Source organism: Tetrao urogallus (assembly GCF_951394365.1).
Source record: "Tetrao urogallus genome assembly, chromosome: 8".
Classification (NCBI taxonomy): domain Eukaryota; kingdom Metazoa; phylum Chordata; class Aves; order Galliformes; family Phasianidae; genus Tetrao; species Tetrao urogallus.
Window position 1 is genome coordinate 35,441,083 of NC_136821.1, and position 11,783 is coordinate 35,452,865.

An 11,783-nucleotide genomic window follows, 5' to 3' on the forward strand; every position below is an offset into this window, starting at 1 on the left:
TCCCGGCAGCAAGTGGATAGCAAAGCCGCAGCGTCATTGTGCTGAGGACAGAGCACTGACTGCAAAACCGTCGCCTTCTCCTCCTTCTCTTTCTCCAGGCTGTAGCTATAATACACTTCTGTAGGAAGTGGATGTATTTATCTGCTGAGTAGTGTTGAATTGTGATTATCTTCTAGTTAATGATTTACTGACTTAATCACTGCACACCTACCAGGGAATAATGCTGTTGGTTTTTTTAAATTACTTTTAAAGCCAAGTATAGTGACCTTTACCCAAGCAGAGTGAATAGAATTCTTCAATACTTGACAGAGAATGAGCTCCTTGACATCCTCGTTGGATTTCTACAGACTTCTCTCTTGAACACTGATGTGTCTTCACTCTGCTCTGGTCAGCACAAAGGAAGGCAAGTCTCGTGAAAACAACTCCTTGTTATCCTATAAGAATACCAGTACAACGGAATGCAGGAAGTTTGGCCACGGAAAATCTGCTTCCGTAGAAAATTCTCTCACAAATGTGTGTGATACTTTCACTCCCATTTAAGGCTTCCTCTTCCATCACACACAAAATAGCAGACTCAAATTCATGCACCTCTCACAGGGCTTTCCTTTTCTTCCTGCACATTCAGTAAGTGAAGAGAAGGTGGGCTGTTACACAACTGGAATCTTGGCATCCAAACGGAGAACTTCGGTAAAACAATGTTGGATGCACATCGCATCACTCCAGACCTTAAACCAGTGTCCCAGAACCCAACACAAACGTCTTTAGACAGCAGGCTGTCTGACATGTTGGCAAGCGGGATGAGCACCCACGTGCAGACTGCCGTGTGGTTTGTGCAGCTGCTGGAGCTCTTTGGGAGGACAGAAGAAACTGGACTTGGACATTTACTGACAACATACTCCAGGGTACTTGGGAACACGTGACAGAAATGCATGCACAGCACGGAGGTCAAGAAACACTGCTAGGATTAATAAGCATTTTCTTTCATAACCACACTATGGCAAATTTGTCAGTGAAGTATATCTTACAGTAAAGATAAATGTGAAAAACTAGTGTTGAACGACCTGTGTTGCTTTTTAAATAACCCAAACCACTACTTGGTACAACTGAGATTTATCTTCTTCACTGAAGGATACCTGCATTTTTGAAAGAAGTAGACAACTGAAAATCTTCTCCCCTCGTAAAATATACTCCCTTCTAGAAATAGAAAATAGAACTTCCTTCTAACCTTTCATCCTGTCAGGCATAAGGCTATATTGCGAAACTGAAGTCCACTGCGGAGCCCAAGATAACACAAGACTTCGAAGAACATGATTCTAGCTCATAAAATGGTGAGTTCAAGGTCTGAGTGAGTGCATTTCCGGACTGACATGGTTTTTGAACAGTGTGCCGACAGATATTTTGCAGTTGTAAATTCCTGAGTGATGACTACTAGTCACAATTAAAATTTATACGCATACTCGATAACCACCATGTGCACTAAATGGCACCCACTGACCTTCATCAATAATTGATAAACGTTTACAGAGACCAAACTCTGGAAGTTAGATCAGTCAAGCCGTGGTTGTCGCATTTCTGCAGTGGCAACAGCAATGTGGAAGGCGAGCCAAGCTCTTGATGGCCATGCACAGCTGCCCCACCACAAAATGAGTAGGGCCTCAATCAGTTCATGCATGTGAATCCGCCAGGGGTGGTGACTCTGCTGTAGAACAGTGTTTTGTAGCTGAGAATTTACTCTGACAAATAGTGCTGTTGTGCTCTTTTATCTGTTGTACTTTTCACTGAAAGAAATAGGTGGCATTGCTTCCCAAGAAACCAACGGATACAGGTAAGTGACCAGGCAGATGCTATCTACAAACAAGCATGTTTCTATCCTGCCTTGGGGATTTGTTCCTCCAGCCATTCAAGGCTCTCCATCACCACTGCTTTTCCTCCCTCTGCACTTTTAACCGACTTACTTATTTTCAAGGCATGCCAGGGAAATGGGAGATCCATGTCACTATCCAAGTCAACAAGGGGCTGTTTACAAAATCACAGTAGCACTCAGGGCAAAACCTGAGAGGGAGAACAGGGAAGCAAGGAAGCAGTTGGTGGCACTGCCGTCTGGTTGGATTGTTTACTACCTGCCAAAACACACCTCCAGCCACAAAGAGCCTGACTGCAGGCGCTGTAAATTTATGAGTGTTGGATCCAGAAGAGACCTACTTGCTGACCTTCAGGCTGACTGCAGCATATTGTAGTATCAGAGAAACATAGAATGGCCAGGGTTGAAACAGACTACACAATCATCTAGTTTCAAATCCCTGATATGTGTCGGATCACCAACCAGCAGATCAGGCTGCCCAGAGCCACATCCAGCCTGGCCTTGAATGCCTCCAGGATGGGGCATCCACAGCCCCCTTGGGCAACCTGTGCCAGTGCCTCACCACCCTCTGTGTGAAAAGCTTCCTCGTAATATCTAACCTAAAACTCCCCTGTCTCAGTTTAAAACCATTCCCCCTTGTCCTATCACCACCCACCCTCACAAACAGCTATTCCCCCTCCTGTTTTTATGCTCCTTTCAAGTACTGGAAGGCCACAGTGAGGTCTGCCTGCAGCCTTCTCTTCTCCACTCTAAACAAGCCCAGTTCCCTGAACCTTTTTCATAGGAAAGCTGCTCCAGCCCTCTGCTCATCTCAGTGCCCTCCTCCGGACCCACTCCAAGATCTCCACGTCCTCCCTGTGCTGGGGGCCCCAGGCCTGGATGCAGTGCTGCAGATGGGGCATCACAAGAGCCAAGTAGAGGGGGACGATCACCTCCGTCCCCCTGCTGGCCACCCCTTTTGTAATGCAGCCCAGAACACAGTTGGCCTTCTGGGCTGCAGGCGCACACTGCTGCCTCATGGCCAGCTTCTCGTCCACCTCATTGAGTTTACGTTGGGCCACCTACAAGCAGGTTTAAGCCTGTGACTATCACTTGGACTCTCATGTAAGTACAAAAGCTTGCAATTGCTCAAGGTCACAGTGATGATGACTAGCCAAGCACCAACAGCCTTCTCTTGTATCCACAGGCCAGCATGTCTTTTGATTTTCCTGCCTCCAACAAGGAGAATGACACTTGCAAAACTGACAGAACGACACCACACTGGTGTAAAACACTTGGAAATCCTCTCCCAGAGAGGATTGGGATGAATGGGACTGTAGCACAGTTAACAACTGTGGCTCCACTCAGAAGCATCAAAAGAGATCATCAAAGCCACAGTAAATGAGATATTCTGTCATTTCCTTGTTAACAAACATATTTCTACAGGATGAAAACATCACCATGGTAGTACTGAATGGAGCCAGTAGAACATGAAACAGGATGTGTTGTGACTATAGGGCCTTACAGAAGCCCATCTGTACTGCTTTAAAGGCCTGGACCTTCATAGAATGAAAGAATCACCAAGGTTAGAAAAAGCCACCAAGACCATCTTGTCTGACCATCAACTTAAGGATATAAAAGCACATAGAAGGATATAAAAGACTTCTGTCATGCAATCTGAAAGAACATGACATGGTACTTCAAAAAAGTGAAACAATTAAGCACCAGTTTCTTGAGATGAAAACAAGAAAATGTTTGTAATTAATTAGCTTATTTTTTATCTAACTTAGTGAAGTTCAGTAGAAACTGAATAAACCCATTAAAAATATAAATGAAGAAAGACAGGAAATTCAATTCAAAGAAACTGTGGTGCAGTTATGCAGTGATACCATGTGGCCACACTTCAGAAGTGAGGAGTAAATACCATAGGAAAGAAATATGTATCCTCCTCCATGACTAGAAGAAATGTCTGATTCTACTAATTGTTTAACTAGACAGACTGTCTTTAAAACTTGTGCAGAACTATTCTGATAGAAGTCAATGTCAAGAAATACACACAAAAAAATGATTAGGCAGTTACGAAACCTACAGCTAAGAAAACAGAAAATGCAATGTAATTAAAAATTAATTTTTGAATAAAATAAATGCATTTCATATATCTGATTAAAAAAAATAAAATTGTTGCAGTCCATGAAGATGTAACTAATACAGTGACAGAAAAACTATATGTGTTCACTGAGGACAGCATACAGCAGATGAAGACAAACTTTTCTTGGATTTCTCTGAAGATATTAATTCAAATAACAGCTACCTGCCTCCACTTCAGACCATGGAATAACAATATGCCTAGAATCAGATCTATTAAAATATTTTGGAAAGAAAAATAATATCAAATCTGCTAACTGTCCATAAGCCACGAAATTACATTACTTTGGAAAATGTGTAATTGGAAAAAAAGAACATACCTTAGTCAATGGCTTCTTCTGAGCACAGTTCATACCTCCAATGAAGACCATATTGGGCATCACTGGTCTGGGATACTCAAACGCAAAGTCGTATCTTAATAGCCAAATAGAAGCAGAGTTCAGGAGGTCCAGCAGGGTTACGTCTCTTTGAAGAACTTCAGAGGAAAACTTTATTGCATCTTGATACATTGCATTACACTGAAAGCTCTCCAGGAGAGAAATCAGTGTATTTTGCACTCTCTGGAAAAATGTCATGTGGTCTGAGTTCATTGAAGTCGCTCTCGGGACATACGACAGAGGGCTTGGGCACTGTGCAGCTTCGTAATGCAGATTACAAGGAAACCCTCTCATGAAGAAAACAAATGGAAGTGAAAGGTAATTGGCAACTGTTGCTCCACACATAAAAAAGGGATCTGTGAGGACTGCATCAAAACCACTTTGATTCAAGTACTGCAGAGTTTCTGTGCTGCTGAACAGTTCTCTGCACTCAAGATAGAAGGTTTTGAAAAGGTGTATGGTGTTCTTGTAGGGTACTATAACATTCTCTGGGAAAGGCAAACTCTTCAGGAAAGGATCGAGAAAAAGTTTAAAGGCATTATCCAGCTCTTCTAACTTGGTGGACACTGGGTAGGTCTTCACAGTGTATGCGTGTTTTTCTCTCTCTCCCATATGCCAGCTTACTTCTGGTTTAAGCACCACCACTTCATGTCCCCTCTCGGCGAGCTTCTGAACGACTTCCTTCATGCTCAGCCAGTGGCTTCCAACCATGGGCACCACCAGGAGTTTCCCTCCTTCAGAGAGGCCAGGAACGAGGAGGATAAAAATCCCGGCAGCAAGTGGATAGCAAAGCCGCAGCGTCATTGTGCTGAGGACAGAGCACTGACTGCAAAACCGTCGCCTTCTCCTCCTTCTCTTTCTCCAGGCTGTAGCTATAATACACTTCTGTAGGAAGTGGATGTATTTATCTGCTGAGTAGTGTTGAATTGTGATTATCTTCTAGTTAATGATTTACTGACTTAATCACTGCACACCAACCAGTGAATAATGCTGTTGGTTTTTTTAAATTACTTTTAAAGCCAAGTATAGTGACCTTTACCCAAGCAGAGTGAATAGAATTCTTCAATACTTGACAGAGAATGAGCTCCTTGACATCCTCGTTGGATTTCTACAGACTTCTCTCTTGAACACTGATGTGTCTTCACTCTGCTCTGGTCAGCACAAAAGAAGGCAAGTCTCGTGAAAACAACTCCTAGATATTTTATAACAGTACCAATGCAATGGAATGCAGGAAGTTTGGCCACGGAAAATCTGCTTCCGTAGAAAATTCTCTCACAATTGTGTGTGATACTTTCACTCCCATTTAAGGCTTCCTCTCCCATCACACACAAAACATCTGCCTCACATTCATGCACCTCTCACAGGGCTTTCCTTTTCTTCCTGCACATTCAGTAAGTGAAGAGAAGGTGGGCTGTTACACAACTGGAATCTTGGCATCCAAACGGAGAACTTCGGTAAAACAATGTTGGATGCACATCGCATCACTCCAGACCTTAAACCAGTGTCCCAGAACCCAACACAAACGTCTTTAGACAGCAGGCTGTCTGACATGTTGGCAAGCGGGATGAGCACCCACGTGCAAACTGCCGTGTGGTTTGTGCAGCTGCTGGAGCTCTTTGGGAGGACAGAAGAAACTGGACTTGGACATTTACTGACAACATACTCCAGGGTACTTGGGAACACGTGACAGAAATGCATGCACAGCACGGAGGTCAAGAAACACTGCTAGGATTAATAAGCATTTTCTTTCATAACCACACTATGGCAAATTTGTCAGTGAAGTATATCTTACAGTAAAGATAAATGTGAAAAACTAGTGTTGAACGACCTGTGTTGCTTTTTAAATAACCCAAACCACTACTTGGTACAACTGAGATTTATCTTCTTCACTGAAGGATACCTGCATTTTTGAAAGAAGTAGACAACTGAAAATCTTCTCCCCTCGTAAAATATACTCCCTTCTAGAAATAGAAAATAGAACTTCCTTCTAACCTTTCATCCTGTCAGGCATAAGGCTATATTGCGAAACTGAAGTCCACTGCGGAGCCCAAGATAACACAAGACTTCGAAGAACATGATTCTAGCTCATAAAATGGTGAGTTCAAGGTCTGAGTGAGTGCATTTCCGGACTGACATGGTTTTTGAACAGTGTGCCGACAGATATTTTGCAGTTGTAAATTCCTGAGTGATGACTACTAGTCACAATTAAAATTTATACGCATACTCGATAACCACCATGTGCACTAAATGGCACCCACTGACCTTCATCAATAATTGATAAACGTTTACAGAGACCAAACTCTGGAAGTTAGATCAGTCAAGCCGTGGTTGTCGCATTTCTGCAGTGGCAACAGCAATGTGGAAGGCGAGCCAAGCTCTTGATGGCCATGCACAGCTGCCCCACCACAAAATGAGTAGGGCCTCAATCAGTTCATGCATGTGAATCCGCCAGGGGTGGTGACTCTGCTGTAGAACAGTGTTTTGTAGCTGAGAATTTACTCTGACAAATAGTGCTGTTGTGCTCTTTTATCTGTTGTACTTTTCACTGAAAGAAATAGGTGGCATTGCTTCCCAAGAAACCAACGGATACAGGTAAGTGACCAGGCAGATGCTATCTACAAACAAGCATGTTTCTATCCTGCCTTGGGGATTTGTTCCTCCAGCCATTCAAGGCTCTCCATCACCACTGCTTTTCCTCCCTCTGCACTTTTAACCGACTTACTTATTTTCAAGGCATGCCAGGGAAATGGGAGATCCATGTCACTATCCAAGTCAACAAGGGGCTGTTTACAAAATCACAGTAGCACTCAGGGCAAAACCTGAGAGGGAGAACAGGGAAGCAAGGAAGCAGTTGGTGGCACTGCCGTCTGGTTGGATTGTTTTACTACCTGCCAAAACACATCTCCAGCCACAAAGAGCCTGACTGCAGGCGCTGTAAATTTATGAGTGTTGGATCCAGAAGAGACCTACTTGCTGACCTTCAGGTTGATTGCAAGATACGCAGCTTCCTAGCTCACCGAGGTTACGTGAGGCCACCTCCAAGCAGGTTTGAGCCTGTGACTATCACTTGGATTCTCTCATGTAAGTACAAAGGCTGCAATCGTTCATGCTCAAAGTGATGATGACTAGCCAAGCAACAACAGCCATCTGTTGTGTCCACAGGCCAGCACAATCTATTGACTTCCCTACACAAAACAACAAGAGGAATAATACTAGCAAAACTGACAGAACAACAACACGCTGGCATAAAACAGTTGGAGATCATCTCCCATAGAGCACAAATGGGACTGTAGCACAGTTAGCAACTGTGGCTCCTCTCAGAAGCATCAAAAGAGACCATCCAGGCCACAGTAAATGACATATTCTGTCATTTCCTTGTCAACAAACAGATTTCTACAGGATGAAAACATCACCATGGCGGTACTGAATGGAGACAGTTGAACATGAAACTGGAAACCCTGTGACCATGGAACATTACAGAAGCCCACCTGTCCTGTGTACAGGACTGGACATGTCTACAGTGTGTCCACTACATACGTGATGCTGGTTTGCAGGTCATCAGCAAGCAGTTTCTACCTGTTCTGACTGAGCTTCTGCAGTACATGACTCATGCAAAACCTGTGGTTTTCACATCGGACAGTGCAAAAAGTTTCCCACCATCCCGGAAGATCATCATTAAAATCACCCATGTAGCAATGAAAGAATAGGTAAGCAACTATCGTGCTCCACGTCTGTAGACCCCAAAGAAAATCCCATTGGAAACTACTGAAGAAGTGAATTTCAAGAGCCTGCTAGAAGTCAATTAATCCCTCACAGGTGGGATTTCATTATCATTGTCATTTATCATCAGAAGTCTGGGCACAGGGCTGAGGTTTCTGATTAATCACGTAAACTATTTCCAAATCTCATATTGGATCTCAAGCTGGAATACAGAATGAATTCTCCAGTTCTCAGTTCAGTTCAGTAAGCAGTAGGTCAGGTCGGTAGCATTCACCATAGCCCTCTCTCTGAGCAAAGCAAGCAGGGAAGGAGGGGTACATTTTAGCATGTTCCTCATGTCTTTGCCTTTGGCTCCCAGTGTCACAGTCTCACACCTTCCACACGATGCAGCCCACAGACAGCTGATGGCTCTTGTCTTCCCCACCTCCACACCGCTTTTGGTAGGTACGACGGCACTGAATTACACCAAATGCTCCTCTTACCCAGCACTGCCACAGGACACTGGGTAATGCCACAAGCAAGCAGTAACAACCCGTATACAGAATAGCCTCTCAGGCTCCTGCAAGGCTGACCCCAAGAACCCCTGAACCTAACTCTGTGTCTTTGTATTACACATCCCTTTAGGAGTTCATTTACACAGTCTCCTCCTGGAATTTATCAGCAGAACTCTATAACTATCATGACAGTCATAAACCTGAGAGAAAAAAAAAATCAGCTTTTTGTAGTTGTTCTTATATCAATAAGCCACTGCTTGATTTTTCCCAGTCTCTCTTCTTCCTTTCCTATTTTGGAAGTAGCACTGAACCGTTATTTCTTAGGAATCTTCCCCACGTCATTAACAGTCTGTTGTTAAGAATGTAGATCTTGATCATGCCTTTTACCACACCTGTCTCCTGACACGATCATTTTCTTATTGGACCAATTAGATCTTCAGTCCTGCAATCACTGATGACAAGTAATGCTGGCTCTTCAGACTAAAATAGTTATCACACTCTCAAGTCAAAAACAAGAAAATGTTTGCAACCAGCTTATTTTGTATTTGACACTGTGACGTTCAATGCAATGAGCATGCGCCCGTCAAAGAAGAAAAAGGAAGAAAGAGAAAACAATCCATTCTTAGATACAGTAACACAATCGCATTGTGATATCGTGTGTACACACTTCAGAAGTGAGAAGGAAATACCAGAGGAAGGAAATACATAACCTCTTCCATGGCTAGAAGAAATGTCCGATGCTATGAATTCTTTAACAAGACAGACTGTCTTTAACACCGCTGCAGAACAATTCTAATAAAAGTCAGTGTCAAGAAACACATGCAAGAAGCGAGTAGCCAGTTAGGAAACATCACGCTATGAAAACAGAAATAATGCAAATTAATTAAAAATAATGTTTTGAATTAATGAAATGCATTTCAAATTTCTGATGGAATTTCTGATGCTACACTCCATGAAGATGACACTACAGCTTCATCTGACCAAAGAACAGAATGTATTCCCTGATGACAGCATACAGGAGATGAAGTCAAACATCGGATTTCTCTGAAAATATTAATTCAAGTAACAGCCACCTGCCAGCATTCCAGACCATGGGAGAAAAAGCCAAGTCTCAGAAATATTAAAATATTTCGGAAAGAAAAAAATCCACGAACTGTCCCTAAGCCATGAAATTGCACTGCTGTGGCAAATGTGTAATTTGAGAAAATGAACATACCTTAGGCAGTGGTTTCTTCTCAGCACAGTTTATACCTCCAATGAAGACCATGTTGGGCATCGCCGGTCTGGGATACTCAAACACAAAGTCATATCTCATTAACCAAACAGAAGCAGAGTTCAGGAGGTCCAGCAGGGATACATCTCTTTGAAGAACTTCAGAGGAAAGCTGTATTGCAGCTCGATAGTACCCATTACAGTAGAAGAGCTCCAAGAAAGAAATCAGTGTATTTTCCACTCTCTGGAAAAATGTCATGTGGTCTGAGTTGAAGGAAAATAGCCTAGGGACGTACGACACAGGGCTTGGGCACTGTGTAGCTTCGTAGTGTAGGTTACAAGGAAATCCTCTCATGAAGAACACAGATGGAAGTGAAAGGTAATTGGCAAGCGTAGCTCCACACATCAAAACAGGGTCTGTGAGGACTGCATCGAAGCCGCTTTGATTCAAGTACTGCAGAGTTTCTGTGCTGCTGAACAGTTCTCTGCACTGAAGAAACAATTTGCCAGAAACATCTACTGAGATGTTGTACAATGCTAGAACATACAGTGGGAGAGGCAGACGCTTCAGGTGAGTAGCAAGATACAGCTGAAAGGCATTATCCAGGTCTTCTAACGTGGTGGACACTGGGTAGGTCTTCACAGTGTACGCGTGTTTTTCTCTCTCTCCCATCTGCCAGCTTACTTCTGGGTTAAGCACCACCACTTCATGCCCCTTCTCGGTGAGCTTCTGAACGACTTCCTTCATGCTCAGCCAGTGGCTTCCAACCATGGGCACCACCAGGAGTTTCCCTCCTTCAGAGAGGCCAGGAACGAGGAGGATAAAAATCCCGGCAGCAAGTGGATAGCAAAGCCGCAGCGTCATTGTGCTGAGAACAGAGCACTGACTGCAAAACCGTTGCCTTCTCCTTCTCCTTCTCCTTCTCCTTCTCCTTCTCCTTCTCCTTCTCCTTCTCCTTCTCCTTCTCCTTCTCCTTCTCCTTCTCCTTCTCCTTCTCCTTCTCCTTCGCCTTCGCCTTCGCCTTCGCCTTCGCCTTCGCCTTCTCCCTCTCCTTCTCCAGGCTGTAGCTTTAATATGCTTTTGAAGGGAAGGGGATGAATTTATCTGCTGTGTTGTGTTGATCTGTGGTTACCTTCTTGTTAATGATTTACTGCCCTAATCCTTCCTAACCCACGGGTGAATAAAGTTTATGGCTTTTGTTTAAGAACTTGTGAACCCAAATATAGTGATCCATACCTTTGCTGAATCATTAGAATGTTCAATACTTAACAGAGAATGAGCTCCTTGACATCCTCGTTGGATTTCTACAGACTTCTCTCTTGAACACTGATGTGTCTTCACTCTGCTCTGGTCAGCACAAAGGAAGGCAAGTCTCGTGAAAACAACTCCTTGTTATCCTATAAGAATACCAGTACAACGGAATGCAGGATGTTTGGCCACAGAAAATCTGCTACAGACTGGAAAATTCTCTCACAAATGTGTGTGATACTTTCACTTCCATGTAAGGCTTCCTCTCCCATCACACACAAAACATCTGCCTCACATTCATGCACCTCTCACAGGGTTTTCCCGTTCTTGCTGTACATTCAGTAAGTGAAGAGAAGGTGGGCTGTTACACGACTGGAATCTTGGCATCCAAATGGAGAACTTTGATAAAACAATGTTGGATGCACATCGCATCACTCCAGACCTTAAACCAGTGTCCCAGAACCCAACACAAACGTCTTTAGACAGCAGGCTGTCTACCAATGCAGACTGCCGTGTGGTTTGTGCAGCTGCTGGAGCTCTTTGGGAGGACAGAAGAAAACTGGACTTGGACATTTACTAACAACATACTCCAGGGTACTTGGGAACACGTGACAAAATTCATCCACAGCACAGAGGTCCATAAACACTGCTAGGAGTAATAAACATTTCTTTTCTAACCAAACCAAGGCAAATTTGTCAGTGAAGTATATCTTACAATAAAGATAAATGTGAAAAACTAGGCAGAT